This window comes from Sorex fumeus, unplaced genomic scaffold, assembly GCF_029834395.1.
Source record: "Sorex fumeus unplaced genomic scaffold, SorFum_2.1 ptg000058l, whole genome shotgun sequence".
Lineage (NCBI taxonomy): Eukaryota > Metazoa > Chordata > Mammalia > Eulipotyphla > Soricidae > Sorex > Sorex fumeus.
In genome coordinates this window covers 23,359,912-23,373,802 of record NW_026606115.1, presented here as the reverse complement: position 1 = coordinate 23,373,802, position 13,891 = coordinate 23,359,912, and the positions used below count along the sequence as shown (strand labels likewise).

At 40.5% G+C, this 13,891-nt stretch overlaps 1 pseudogene; it reads right to left on the bottom strand.

Moving 5' to 3' along the window:
- Positions 1-11,900: 11,900 nt before the first annotated feature.
- LOC130034242 (E3 ubiquitin-protein ligase PPP1R11-like) lies at positions 11,901-12,970 on the bottom strand (annotated as a pseudogene).
- Positions 12,971-13,891: the final 921 nt, after the last annotated feature.

Sequence of the window (13,891 nt, the reverse complement as noted above, 5' to 3'; positions counted from 1 at the left end):
GGTGCTGCAGTCCTCGTGGATTTAAAATTAAGTTGCTTTTATTTTTATTAACAACTTGGAATTGTTTGGATTTTCTATTAATATGAGCCCTTAGTGCTACATAAATGTGTATTTCTTCTTAATTTTATTGGAAGGTGCTAGATGAAAGATAGTGTACAGTCAGAGAAGATCTGGTAAGGGCAATATAAAATTGCTGTGACAAATCAGTGGTTGGAAGTTTGCCACAAGTGTGTGTGGGGTGAAGGGCAGTTAGGATAGAGAAGGGACCAGTATGACAATAATAGTTGGAAATCATTACTCTAGACAAGAACTGAGTGTTGAAATTAGGTAAAGGGATATACATGATTACCTTTCAATATCTATATGGCAAGTCATAATGTCCAAAAGGGGTGGATATATATATATATATATATATATAGAGAGAGAGAGAGAGAGAGAGAGAGAGAGAGAGAGAGAAGAAAAGTACCTGCCATAGAGGTGAGGAGGGGAATAGTGGGAGGGAAACTGGAGACATTGATCGTGGGAAATACACGAAGAGTAAAGAGGCTGGTGTTGGAACATTATATGACTGAAACCCAATCATGAACAACTTTGTAACTATGTATCTCACTGTGATTCAATTAAAAATAAATTAAAATAAAACACAAATAAAATCTAAAAAAGCTAAAATAAAATAAATTAGTCATATCTACTACTCTGGATTACTAACCCACTAGCCCACTAACCCCCGATATGAAACATCAAAATCCCCATCACAGGCCAGAGAGAAAGTGCAATGACTGAGGTACTTGCCTTGTACAAGGCTGATCCTGGTTCAATTTCAATCATTTCACGCAGTCTCAAGCACAGCCAGGAATAATTCTTGAGCATCAAAACCAGGAGTAAGCTCAGGGTTGTGATGGGGAACACACAAAACAGAAATTGCTACTCTAGGACAGCACTCTAAAGACCAGCCTATAGAAGCTGAGTTAGAATTTGTTAGAGATTTACTGTCCTGTAATTGCAGCTGGCAAGAAGCATGAAAGGAGAGAGGGGACTTTAGCTGGGGATAGCAAGTCAGTCTTCAGACCAAGGAGCTCTGTTCGAAAATACTTCTAATGTAATCTATGATTTATGTTTCACCATAATTAATATTCTGCAAGTGAAACTGGTTGGATGACTTTAGGACAAAAAGAATAAAGATATAACAAGAACTTATTTTTAGCCACCAACAAAGACACCACACCATATTTTGGGGAATTGATTCAGAGTGCTATAAAGTGAATGTATTTTTGCCTCAGAGGAATGGAAAGCCAGTTCCCAAGAAAGCTGTGTTCTCTTTCTGCCCTTATTAGGCTCTGTCCTCTGGGACTTATCTATAGATGGAGTTTCCAGGCTCTCAAGAACTGAGAGCAACTCCAGTCTATCAATTGTGGCCATTGTTCTTAGCTCTCCCACACATCATAAACCTCCTTTCTCTGAAATGAAAGAGATCTCTTTGTGCTTAGATCAGCCAAAGATCAAGATGCAGCGGTATAAACAAGAAACATTTTCTTACAGCATCACTTTTATTGCTTTTCCTATCTTCAGGGTCAGTACCGAGTGCAGTTATGCAGGATATGGAAGCTGCTTTGTCTCAAGTAACATTCTCTCATTTAATTCAGTCTACAAACTTTTGAGAATCCATCACATTTTGTTTCTAAACCTTGGGATTTTAAGATTGGTTGCAGTGTGGGGAGAAAGGTGATAAAGATTTGGGGAACAGAGCAATAGTACAGTGGTTTTGCTGGAGTTTGCAAGGCACCCCATATGGTCCCCCAATCCCTACCAGGAGTGATCCCTGAGCACAGAGCCAGGAATAATCAGTGAGCATTGCCAGGTGTGACCCAAGGCCCTCACCCCCAAAAGAAAGGTTCAAATTCAATTTGACTTTGCACTCAAGGCTCTCTTTCAGCTTCAACCAAAGCAGAGAGATGCCCCATAGCTGAGTGGAGCAGAAACAGGGAGAAACACTCAAGAAGCAATTTGGCCAGTGTACTGCAGTGGGCATCTGAATTCTCTCCCAGTATGTGGGAGAGGTGGTTGTTAAGGGCCATGACTTCCCCTGGCTCTGGTTTGCTAAGGGCCCTGTTAAAAACAAAACTTCAATTCAGAGCCTCAACAACTTGTGACTTGCTTTCTCTGTCACTCTCTTTCTTGCCTTACATGTAACGGTATGCACACACTATCACAATGCATGTGCATGCTTTCACCCACTCACTCATCTGGGGAGTCAGAGGGCACATGGAACAGGATTTACATAAACACGGACTATTCAGTATGGCATTTTTTCCTTCCCAGGCTAAATCTGAGAAGGCAAGGAAGTGTAATATATGTGAGGGACTTCTCTCTTTGACTTTTCATACTTTGAGCACAATATATCTATTTTGACATTGTTTTAAGTAGGCAGACAGATGAGGGTGGAGGAGGAAGCACCTGGCAATGAGTTCTTCATAAGGCCGTGAGCGTGTGTCCGAGTCCAGAAGTAATAAAAGCGAGACGGGATGTAAAGAAGTTATTTTGTCTCTAGCCCAAAATTATCCAAAAAGCATTATGGTCAGATCCACTTTATGGGCACCGGAACTGAGGTCTGATAAGACTTTAACTGGCGCCAGCACAGGACCAGAGAATTCTGGAACCCCCTCTGGAGATAAGCTCCAGCAGCATCAAAGGGTTGTGAATAAATACATGAAGGTGGACCACCAAAAATTTCAAGCTCTTTACCTTGACAATGCCATAACAACAGACTCTTATCTCCCATAGAAAACCCCACCTGGGGGCAGTTTGTGAGAAAATCTGTAAAACCAACTCTGTAAAGGCAGGAGGGGAGCTTCTCCATTGGGGTGGCTTGAATCTCAACCTGAGATTTGTACATTCATATGTTTCCTTTGGAGAAACCCACACTCTCTCTTGAACACATTACACTCTCTTTCCTTCCTCATATCTCTAAATAAAAACTGTTTAACATCACTATTCATCTTCTCCTGAATTTCTTATCTGTGAGGGAAAGTGGTGGTCCTGGAAACGCTGGGAAGAATGTAATACTGATTTACCTTTCTTGCAAAGAGCAAGTTCTCACACTGATCCGAGTTTTGCAGCTCCCCCAAGAAATTGGGTGTCAGTGATAGTTTCCCATGCAGAGCAGAACAAGTGGGACTCAGGTGTGGTTTGATGACTGCCACGGGAGGCTGCTGAAACAAGAGATCTGTACTGTGCAGGTGATCATCAGACTCGCTCCTAGATTTTCCAGGCAACCTTTCCCAGGGGACTGAGGTTTAGAGAAAGGGAAGCAGTAGACTCCCTTCTCAAGGCTACTGATTCTCTCCTTTGTACTTTACATAAGTCACCTACAACAGTTTGATTAAAAGTAACAAAAGGATGCAATTGATTTTACACATAAGAAATCAGTAGTTGGCCTTTTCCTACATTAATAGGCAGGAAAGGAATTCAATTCAGTATCTATAAATTGGGGAAGTCTTCCTTGATTGTGCACTTAATTTGAAATCAGCCACCAAGCTCTTCAAAATTTTGTTGTCCTGCAAATTTTGATGTTCATGCATTCTTGCTCTAGTCATTCTAAATTGCCTCCTTAATTTCAAAGGAAAGGAAATTGAGATAAATTAATAGTATTTTCAAGATTGTGAAATTAAGCAAGTTAAATAAAACCATAATATTTTATTTAAATATTCAACAAATGGGCTGGGGTGATAGCACAGCGGGTAGGGCATTTGCCTTGCAAGCAGCCGACCCTGGTTCGATTACTCCTCCCCTCTCGGAGAGCTTGGCAAGCTACCGAGAGTATCTCGCCCACACGTCAAAGCCTGGCAAGCTACCCGTGACATATTCGATATGCCAAAAACAGTAACAAGAAGTCTCACAATTTATTGTGAGATGTGACTGGTGCCCGCTCAAACAAATTGATGAACAACGTGAGGACAGTGCTACAGTGCATTCAACAAATATTTTTTATTCATTATACCAGTGTTACACCACTTGCTGATGGTATAAAAGCTAATAAAAAGATTGCTTTTGTCCTCATAGAGCACAACTAAGACAAAATAAAAGTTTGGAAAAATGTGGAAGAATGAAAATCCAGTGAGAGAAAAGATAGGAAATGCAGAATTGGAAAAATTCTTGCAATCCTGTGAAAAAGAATTCTGTAAAAGAATATGTAAAACGGGCCAGAACGATAGTACAGCGGGTAGGACATTTGCCTACCCAGGCCGACCCAGGTTCAACCCCAGGCATATATACCCCAAGCACTGCCAGGAGTAATTCCTGAGTGCAGAGCCAGGAGTAACCCCTGAGCATCTCTGGGTGTGACCCTAAAAGAAAAAAAAAGAATATGTAAGAATGCAAGTTTGCATCTAAAGAAAGGACAGATGTGCTGAGGGTTGTAAAGTATTAAATAGCCTGATACCATTTCATTCACCAACATGGACAGTAAGCCAGATCTTGGAGCTAAAGAAAATATTCTTTAATATTCCACATAGTCTCTCATCTTTCAAACACAGAAATATACAAAAATGTATTTTGATGTTACAATATTAACACTAAACAAGTCAACGGATATTTGAAAAGTCAATGATTCTGATATGAACAAACATGTAGAGTGATTTAAAATAAGATGTAAGACTTCTGCTATCAAAGTTCTTTTCCATGCAAAGGTATGAATTTGGTGTAATCTCATTTGATTTAAAATATTTTATCAGCCCACATTAAAAATTTTATTCTTGGGGCTGGAGCAATTGCACAGCGGGCAGGGCATTTGCCTTGCATGTGGCGGACCTGGGTTCAATCCCCAGTGTCCCATATGGTGCCCTGGACACCACCAGGAGTGGTTCCTGAGTGCAGAGCCAGGAGTAACCCCTGTGAATCTCTAGGTGTGACCCAAAAACCAAAAAAAAAAATTCTTAACAGAAATATTCTATATTCTGATTATCTTTTATTATTTTTTATTTTTTAACTGAATCACCATGAGATACACTGTTACAAAGCTGTTCATGGTGGGGTTTCAGTCATACAATGATCCAACACCCATGTCTCCACCAGTGCACATTTCTTACCACCAGTGTCCCCAGTTTCCCTCCTGCCACCCACCCCAGCCTTTCCCAATGACAGGCACTTTCCCTCCTCTCTCTTTCTCAATGACTCTCACAAGAAAGGTATGGTCTTTTTATTTATTTTTTATTTTTTTGGAAAAACGGAAAACGTTTATTTGCTGCAGCAAGGGAGATAAAAAAATCTCAGATCCAAGACAGCCTGGGTCCCTGGCAGGGTATAAGGTATGGTCTTTTTAAACTAATAGTGGCTTATTGTATTTCTAGAACAAAACCCTATTCATATGTTTTTTCTAAAAACAAATCTGGTACTTTCAATAGATCTTCCCAACTTCTTCTTGGTGAATAGTATAAATAATTCCCTAGAGCAAATACCTTATGATATATGCTGCTGCTAGTTAATCTTTGAGGACACACAGAAAATTGTATTTCTCAAAGTCAGGTGTTTTAAGAGTGTTTACTGTGTGGGGGTGGGGTAGGGTGAGAGGAAGTTGTTGTTATTGTTTGTTTCTACTATGTTTTCAGTTGAAGATATTAAGACTAATCCAGTTCAGCTGACTGCTAATATTTCAGAGATAAGATGCCTCCAATTGTTTGTCAAGGAGCAAAACTAGTCATTGTGGCTCTGTGTTCCTACCAGAAATTCAACTGAGAGAAGCAGCAAGTATGGAAGATAACCTGAAGGCAGCATATTCCATTCATTCTCCAGTCATTCTCGTTTGATTGTGCTGTAAAACTTGTTAGAAACCACAGTCCTTACCTTTGACTTTGGTGCTCAATATATAATTTGAGGACAAACTGCACTGATGTCTTGGGGAGCTGGTTAAAAATGCAGAAACATAGGTCCTGCTCTCAGATACTGCACTGTAACAAGACTACTGGATGATTTATGAACACATTTAAATTGAGTAGTTTTCTGTGTTTAATGTATAATAGACTTATGCCTAAAGTATTGTTATACTCTGGTGCATCTTTTGTCAAAACAATGAATCTAATCAAAGTAGATAAAGTGTTAATTAGAATTCATCTGCCTCACAGGCATTGGGAGGGGCGGGAGGAGAGTATATTGGGGTTCTTGGTGGTGAAAAATAAGTACTGGTGAAGGGAAATGTGTTTGATCATTACACGACCGAGACTTAAACCTGAAAGCTTTGTAACTTTTCCCACAGTGATTCAATAAAAAAAAGTATTGTTACACTCATGTGCTCGCTTATTAAAGTCTGCCTTATATGGCATGCAAAACAACATGTAAGCATAATAAAGTATGAAGTATTTTAAAACAAATACTTATTTCAATATAAGTTTATCTCATATTTGAAACAAATATTTTTGAGAGAACAATGTGAAATCATGGTTTAACATTTTGGACTACTTAGGGTACTTTTTTGCTGTTTGTCTTGATTTGGGGCCACACCGTCTGGTACTTGGTTCTTAGTTCTGGTTGTTCATTCAGGGATCACTCCTGGTGGTATATGTGATGCTGGGGATTGAACCCAGGTTGGCCTAGTGCAGGGCAGGCGCTGTACTATAACTATAACCCTATTACTAAGTTTGTTTTAAACTAAGGCTTGGCTTGAAAAGTTGAGAACAAGATCTCACAAAGTTTCATAGATCTAAACAGATATGGTATCAGATGAGCTGTGTTCAATGAATCTTGCTACTAACTTTCCAGTCACAATCCTGAAGTTACACAAATTTTGTGTTGGAATCTGACAATCAAATTTTCACTCTTCCTGACATCAAAAACTCTTGCACACTGAAATATTTTTACAGGAGTTCAATCTTAGAGTAGAATGTTTTAGGTAAGTTTAAAATGTCCTCTTGTGGGGCCTGAGCAATAGTACAATGTGCAGGGCCTTTGCCTTCCACAAGGCTGACCTGAGTTCAATCCCCAGCATCTCATATGGTGCCCCGAGCACCACCAGGAGAGATTCCTAGTGCAGAGCCAGGCGTAACCACTGAGTACGACCTAGTGTGGCCCCCAAACAAAAAAAAAAGTCCTCTTGTATTTTTAAACAACTGATCAAAAGGGTGACACTGTCGTCAGCAACAAAAGCACAAGATGATCAAAACATTTCCAAATATCTGCTTATAGAAGCTCTCTATGGTTTATTTCTTTTGAAAAACACATTTTTTACTCATTGTCAAAAAGGTATCATTTGGTGCCAGGAGAATAGTAAGGGGATAGTAGTTTGGATAGTAGTTTGATTCCTCCGTCCCTCCTGGAGAGCCCAGCAAGCTACCAAGACTAGCTTGCACGTGGCCAAACCTTGGTTTGATCCCTGGTACCACAAATTATCTCTTCAAGCACTGGTGGGAGTCATCCCCGAGCACAGAGCCAGAAGTAAGTTCTGAGTACTGTCAGGAGTAGCCCATCTGCCCCCAACCACAAAAGGCATCTTTCCCTGATAAATTGACTGAGGATTCCAACACCAGTCTCTGTATCAGTAATAAAACAGCACTGTAGCACTGTCCTCCCATTGTTCATCGATTTGCTAGAGTGGGCACCAGTAACATCTCCATTGTGAGACATTATTTCTGTTTTTGTCATAGCCAATATGCCACAGGGAGCTTGCCAGGCTCTGCCGTGTAGGCGGGATACTCTTGATAGCCTGCCGGGCTCTCCTAGAAGGACAGAGGAATCGAACAGCCTATATCTTATTTTAAAATTCTACATTAATGTAACTACTCTGGATCATGTTGCAAAGAGTGTACAGAACCCGGGATAGAGATCTACTGGGTAGTCATTGTTCCATGCCATTTTATGCATGAAAATATTTTTTTCTGTTTTTAAAGAAGAGGAAAGATTGTGGGTTTTTCTGATAATCTGTGGGAGGCTAAACTTACCAAGTGCATAACTTTTGGTAGTTATGTCAGAATCTTTTTCGTTTTCTATAAAATGAACATCATTGTGTGTACTTTGGGTTATCATAAAGAGCATAGGAGATGCCATCTTGCAATTTTAGGTAACTTCAAAATAGCATGTTTTGGTATAATTTCAACCGTACAGAAGAGTTACAAGAACTCCAGGATATATTTTATTAATGAAGTATTGTTTGCTGTAGTTTGCCTTGCTTCAGGCTGGCCCAACTAAGCCGATTTTGATTCCTCCATCCCTCCTGGAGAGCCCAGTAAGCTACAGAGAGTATCCCGCCTACACGGCAGAGCCTTGCAAACTCCCTGTGGCGTATTGGATATGACAAAAACAGAAACAGTAAGTCTCACAATGGAGACGTTACTGGGCCCGTTTGAGCAAATCGATGAACAACGGGAGGACAGTGCTATAATGCTACAGTGCTTCCTCCCTTTTCCTTTTCTCTCTCCAAATCTAGAGTGCACAAATATATATACATATATGTGTGTATATAAATTATTTGAGGGTAAATATTAGATATGTGCCTTCTGTGCATAAATACTTCAAATACTTTTATATTTTCTGAAGTAAAAAGCTTTATCTCAAACCTCCATCATGATAGTGGCTGTACTTGTCTGAGAAAACATTTACAATCTATCAGTTCAGAAACAATCTTTTACATCATTTTTACATCTTTTTCTGATATAAACTCTCAAATATACGTATAGGCAGAAAGGTGCAATAAACTCCATATTCCCACCACTTTAATAATAATCAGTATTCAGTAACATTCTAAGATTGTTTTTGAAGTCCACACATACACAGTCCTCAGTGTTAAGAGTGACATGGTGATTACTTGCAATAGTGACTCCATTTTCTACCCACCACTCCACCCTAAGCAGAGGAGCAAAAGTTTTGGTATTCTGGAAGACTAACACCCAAGAGTAGTAGAAATAAAGACCAGGATGTCTGTTCCATGTCTTGGAAACTGCCCTCACATGCTGAGGGAGAAGGCAGTTCAGATAGAAAAGGGAATACCAAGTAAAGGATGTTGGGAGGACCCATTCAAGTTGAAAGATGAATGCTGAAAGTAGACTATAGACCAAACACGATGGGCGCTCAATACCTCTATTGCAAACCACAACACCTAAAAGGAGAGAGAATAAAAGGGAATGCCCTGCTGCGGAGGCAGAGTGGGGTGGTGGGGAATGGAATAGGGGTGGTGGGAGGGATGCTGGGAACATTGGTGGGGAGAATGGGCACTGGTGGAGAGAGGGGTAAATGATAATTGTATGACTGTAATACAAACACGAAAGTTCTTAAGTTTGTAACTGTACCCCACAGTGATTCACTAATAAATATAAATAAATAAATAAATAAATAAATAAAGTTTTGGTAGTCACTGTCACTGTATCACTGTCATTCCATTGTTCATCGATTTCCTCAAGCAGGCACCAGTAACATCTCCATTCGTCCTAGCCCTGAGATTTTAGCAAGTGCCACATTGGATGCTCTTTTAGGGTCAGGGGAATGAGACCCATCATTGTTACTGGGTTTTGGCATATCGAATACACCATGGGAGCTTGCCAGACTCTGCCATGGGCAAGATGCTCTCAGTAGCCTGCCGGGTTCTCCGAGAGCGAGAACTAGACAATAAGAGCTGGTATTCACTATATAGTCTAAAAGCGCTTCAGGATTTATGCCATAATACTAGGTGTAGATGTTGTTAAATCATTTCATATTGGCCCCAGTGGAGCTGTTTTTAGGGAATCTCTCTGTTTCGTGATGTCATAGAGTTATATTACGGAATTTTTACACAAAAAGCATTCTTTTACAGTGTATTGCATAGCTGTAATACATAGCAGTGACTGTATTTACTATGGGCATATTTTTGAGGCTGTCATTCATTATACTAAGGCTACAATGAAGATAGCAGATTTTGTAAAAGACAGCTGTACTTTGAGTGGTTAAGTAAGGCAGATTGTCATTATGATTACTGTATTGTTGTGTCTGGAAAACTTTTGTGGATTACGTTAGTAATTTAATTCATTTTTGAGTTGTTGAAGCCATTCCAAAACAACTATTCCTTTGTTAAGTTTTTTTTTCTTTCCCTCTCACTTCTGGTGAGGTTGGCAGGATATCAGGATTAAAAGAGATAGAAGAAAACTGTTCTAGATTTGCTTTTGCCCAGTTCTAACTACAAATTTGAGAATTTATAACCTTTAAAACAGCATGTTTAAATACAGTTGTGTGAACCAGGGAGCTGTCCCATGTGGTAGAGCATATGCCTAGCATATGCAAGACATGAGTTTGATTCCTAGTACTGTGTGGTGCCCAACCATCACTGGGAGTGACCCCTATAATTAAAATTAACCTATTATTGATTTAACATCTAGATTTAACTATGATGAATTAACACTTTCTCTTTTTTATTTTTTTTAATTTTTATTAGTGATACACCATGAGGTACAGTTGTAGACTTAATAAACTTTAGTGTTTGCATTTCAGTTATACAATGATCGGGTAACCATCCCTCCACCAGTGCCCATTCTCCACCACCAATGATCCCAATATCCCTCCCCCCACCCCAACTCCATCCCCCCGCCCCACCCTGCCTCTGTGGCAAGGCATTCCCTTTTGCTCTCTCTCTCTCTCCTTTTGGGTGTTGTGGTTTGCAATAGAGTTAACACCTTCTCTTAACAAGACAAATATATTTGATATTTCATCCATAGTAAGAACTCTAGGAACTTTGCTTATTTTAATATATCACCTCAGAAGATATTCTGTCTGGAAAACACTTCTAGAAATAGCAATAAATTTGAATTAAAGTGGCTCCATGCTCAAAGCTTTTCCTTTCACAGGTAAGGGAAGCTTTTACAGATTACCTACTTCCCATGAAAACCTTAAGGAGAGCAAATTCCCAAAACTGTTTTCCACATTCTGGTGTTTGCTAATATTTTTCAGAATATCAAGAAATTATTCAAATAAAATTTGATGCATTCGATTTTAAAGACCTATGCCATAACTTTTAGTAGAAAAGAATCAGATAAACCAAAGTAAAAGAGACATAAGAGAATCAAAGAACAAAAGAATAAAAAAGTGGTTTCCAATTCTAAAATACCTGGGGCTTATTGCTTTATTAAAAATTATTGATTGAAACATGATTGTCACCCACTGCCTCTTTTGCAAACCACAACACCTAATAAGAGAGAGAACAAAAGGGAATGCCCTGCCACAGAGGCAGGGTGGGAATGGGGGGATGGGGGGTGGGAGGGATACTGGGATTCGTGGTGGTGGAAAACGGGCACTTGTGGAGAGATCGGCATTTGATCATTGTATAATTGAAACCCAAGCACAAAAATCTGTGGGTCTACAACTGTACCTCATGATGTCTCACTAATAAAAGTTTAAAAATATTATTGATTGAGATTCTGTAGTTAATAATACAGAATCTCAATCAATGCTTTTTTTTTGCAATGTTGGGTTATTTATTTTGTGCATCTGTAACAATAAATGAGATCTTATTGGTGGTATGGGCTTGAATAGTCAGTGCAAGAAGCAGTCTGGAAAACATCCTGATCTCAGAAAGGGGACAGAGATTAGTGGGGAGGAATAAGTTAGGAGTGAACATCTGGGCTGGTAGAAACATCAAAGTCTAGGAAGGAAAGCCTAAGAGTATAATGTTAGGAACATGCCCCATCTCCTGGCTTTTTCCTTTTTACTTGCTTTTGTGAGTAAAAAGCCCCCCTGGAACTATGTCAGATCTATCTCCACGCTGAAGAACAAAGGCTGAGGAGATACCTGGCTCTAAGTGACCAGTCTTGCTTGAAGCCAGCTTTGTCATAAGTCCTAGATCACATGATAGGTGAGAGGTCATCACTATTTTATTTTTCCATTTAAGGTGAAAATGACAAAGACGTCTTCTAATTCTTGAGGGCACAAGGGGAATGGAAAAGTCAGAAGGGAAAGCCAAGGGCTAGGAACCGTGAAGTTTCCCCAAAGACCTCACATCTCACAGGCAAGGATTAAGTTAGGATTATATACATTAATGGAAGCACTGTAAGCCAGGATTTAAAAGCATGATGAGCAAGGTTGCCTAGAATCTGACTGGGATTCTGGCAGTGAAAATTTGGGGTTGTTGGAAACCCAATCTAAATGTTTGGGACACAAGTTGAGAGAACAGGGTCCAAGATAACTAGATCCCAAGGACAGGCAGTTTGGTAGTAAAAACAATGGGAAGAGACTGGGCCCCAAATTTCTGGATCCCTAGGGAGAGAAAATGAGTATTAAAAGAAATGAAGCCTGGGGGAACCTGGAAGTCAGAGTTGTGGGATAGCAGCAAGTCAGAATTCCAGGATCTCTGTTCACTCTCCTTTTCCTCTTCTCTCTCTCTCTCAGGCAGAGTAGAAGGGAGGAGGGGTCCCGAGAGTGAATTAGTCCTCAAGTAGCCACTTGGATAAACTAAGGACCAGACACACATGGAAATGGTTAGGGAGCAAGGAATTTAGTGCTGCATTGGCCCTGGAGGGGGCTGGGAAGGGTCCGGTGGATGGGGAAATGTGGTAGGGGTTGGCCCTGGAGTTGCATGTCGCCGTCCTTTGCGGTGGCCCCGTACACAGTGTGCATGACCACAGCCTTCCTCTTCTTCCTCCTCACTTTCTGTGGAGCTCTCACCAAATGTTCGAGGTTTCTTATAAATACAGCAGCATTTCGATGAACGGCGTCCCATATGTTTATTATCCACAGTATCACTTGTCCATTCCACCTTTTTTATCTGGTTTCCGTTTCCGAAGTTTGATGGTAAGGCACCTCGGGCTCGGTCGTCACGGTAACTGTTGTCTCGGTGACAGTCTCACTCAGCCTGGGTCCTGACTCAGCCATGGCTAAGGCTAAGGAGAAAGAAGAGGGAAGAGGGAGAAACACCCTTTCCTTTAATAATGTCTCTGGGGCTAAGAGATTTGGGTCTAGGAATCCGAATAATAATCAGGATCCTCCGACTTCTTTCTCCCTCTTCTCCAGGGCCTCCGCTTTCCCAGCCTTGGGTCTCAATCATTGCTTTCTTATGCACATAATTCCAACGCCGTACCACTCATCAGTTATCTACCTCTCTGCCCAAGGACCCTAGTTTCCCTCCCTCTCAAACCCACACCCCACAACTCAATTGTTTCTATTGGTTCTTTCATTATGTTGCCTTTGGATCTTTGCTGCTACCTTGCTCTGTATCTTTAAGTCCTCGTATGAAAGAGATCATTCTGTATGTATCATTTTCCCTTCTGATTGACTTAGCACAACTTCATATCCTCTACTTCCATACATGTAGCAGCCAATATCATGGTTTTCTTTTCTTTTTTTATCTTCTTTTTTTTAGATTTTTAATTAGTGAAACACTATGAGGTACAGTTGTAGATTTACAATTTTTTAAAATTCTTATTAGTGAAACACCATGAGGTACAGTTGTAGACTTACAAATTTTTGTGCTTGGGTTTCGGTTATACAATGATCAAATACCCATCCCTCCACCAGTGCCCATTCTCCACCACCACTGATCCCAGTATCCCTCCCACCCCCATCCCCCCCATCCCTTAGAGCTGAGCAGTATTTCATTATGTACATATGCCACAACTTCTTGATCCATTCATTCATAGTTGGCAACTTGGATTGTTGCTTTAAAACAAGATTATTGGGCGAGGAAGATATGTCAGCAATCAGGAATCTGAGTTAGAATTCCTGCAACACATAGCCACTCTCCCAGCACAGACACGTGTAGCCCTGGAGACCCCTCCCTGAGCTCCACAGGAGTGTGTGGCCCCTGGCACTTCACGTCCTGAGCAGCAGCATATGCTCAGGTCTGTGTACTGAAATGCCCAGCCCAGGTGACAGAGCTGTGTTTACTGTAGACAGCGATGGCTCCTACTCTGTGATGTTCTTGGGTGCATTCCCAGAGCCTGAGTACTCACCT